Below are 2,500 nucleotides of genomic sequence, written 5' to 3' on the forward strand. Positions count from 1 at the left end.
AATTGTTTTTGGAATTAATTTTCGTAAATCTTCATTTTTCTTAGTGGTTAAACGATGCTTGGTACTTCTTTTTGGGACGATTACGTTTACACGTTTTTATCCGTTGCCTATGAGGAAAATGATTAGTTTAGAAGGTGTGTTCCAAACGGAACTTCATGTCAACCCAGGCAACGCCGAGTATCCATGCTAGCATATATATATATGCTAGGTTTATTTATGGTGTCTTTTAAATTCAATAAAAACCCTCCAAAATTTGCTGATGAGGAGACCTTGCTTACCAAAAAACTATATATAATTATTCTACATAACTTGATGTATACCACAATAAAAAGCATTGTTTTCCGAAACGATCGTACAGATAATTGATTTTGTTGTTGTTCCTTCTTATGAAACGGATTTTTAATTTAATTAAAATTTGATTTTTAAATTTTAAATTATAAATCACATTACTTAATATTGAATTAGCTCTAGGACATTTAACTATCGAGCTTATTATATATCTAAATTACAACGAGCACTTTCTATTTCCTCTATTTTAATTAAACTAGTAATTTCACTGTTACATTAAAATACACTCAGCTCTTTAGACTATTGTTCTAATCTCCTTTAAATTATATATATATATATATATATATATATATATATATATATATATATATATATATATATATATATATATATATATATATACTAGATTACCCATGACCCGTTGGATCAGTATATGTTATAGCTAGCTATGGAATAGTGAGTATACAGGATTACTTCATAAATGTATAAGTGAATATACAGAATTAATGTATAAACGTGCGAAACAAACGTGGCGATCATTTCGCGCGCGTAAAAATTGAATGCATAGATAGATAGATAGATAGATAGATAGATAGATAGATAGATAGATAGATAGATAGATAGATAGATTTATATTTAAATTAGTTTTTTTTTTAACTAAATGGGGTTAAATAACATTTATTTTTAAGGAAAACACGTTAAAATAAGTTAAAACAAAAAATATTGTTGACCTTGTGAATGCTCGAATAGCAGCAGGGCTTTTAATATCGGACTTAAAAAGTGCGGCTATGAAATCAGTAAGCAGACTAATTTTTGAAACCGGAAGCCACAAACCGGAAGCCAGCAAGACGATTTTAGTTTTATAATTATACTAGACTAGTCGTGATCCGTTTGGGTTAGTATGTGTTATAACTAGGGCTATGACAACAGCATATTCTTTTCATTGTTTTGACTCTGGAGTATATATCCGACACAGTTAGTATGTATATATATATGTATGTATATATATATATATATATATATATATATATATATATATATATATATATATATATATATATAAAGGAGATTAGAACAATAGTCTAAAGAGCAGAGTGTATTTCAATGTAATAGTAAAATTACTAATTTAATTAAAATACAGGAAAAGAAAAAGTGCTCGTTGTAATTTAGATATATAATAAGCTCGATAGGTAAATATCTTAGAGCTAATTTAATATTCAGTAATGTGATTGATAATTTAAAAATTCAAATTAGAATTAAATTAAAAATCCGTTTTTGCTCCTTCTTGTGAAACGGATTTTTAATTTAATTCTAATTTGAATTTTAAATTATCAATCACATTACTGAATATATATATATATATATATATATATATATATATATATATATATATATATATATATATATATATGCGACACAGGCACAATTAATCAACCGAGAACCACATCACTCTACATAAAAACATATAAGATATCAATGGATATATACTTGAGAATCAAAACAAGGAAAAGAATATGCTGTTGTCATAGCCCTAGTTATAACTAGCTATGGAATAGCGAGTATATAGAATTACTGTATAAAAGTGCAAGTGAGTATACACAGTTAATGCATAAACACGCAAAAAAATTTTTAATCGGTTTGGGTCGAAAATTTTTAGTTACCAATATATAAATGTATGTATGTATGTTTGCATGTATGTATGCATGTATGTATGTATTATGTATGTATGTATGTATGTATGTATGTATGTATGTAAGGGCAAGTGAACCCTTTATCGGGGTCAACAACCAACTAGTACCGAGTGTGTTTGTGTGTATGTATGTGTGTGTTGGGGTGCAGAGGACTCCCGTAAGCCATGGTGAAGGCAACCTTTCTAGGAGAAGCAAATCTCTGATTAAAAAAAAAATAACATAAAGCGGGAGACCAGTACCCGCATTAAGCTGGTCTGCAGTTTAACTTGTTGCTGGCTATCTTTCACTTGCTTGTTGCTTGATCTCACAATTTTGAACCGAGAGAGAGACTTAGCTGTCGTACAAAGCTAAGACTGTAACATCATCTGTGTATAGATACTCCGTCAGGCATTTGTCTATAAAAGTAGTCATGTGGCGATGGAAAAGTTGTGACGCGTGTAGGCTTGAAATGCTGGAAGCATGTAATAATTGATCTCAATGACCATCTTCAGTGTCATGCCTGCTTGAGCGTGTGAATTCAC

This window comes from Euprymna scolopes, chromosome 27 (assembly GCF_053919585.1).
Source record: "Euprymna scolopes isolate OS-2025 chromosome 27, ASM5391958v1, whole genome shotgun sequence".
Classification (NCBI taxonomy): domain Eukaryota; kingdom Metazoa; phylum Mollusca; class Cephalopoda; order Sepiida; family Sepiolidae; genus Euprymna; species Euprymna scolopes.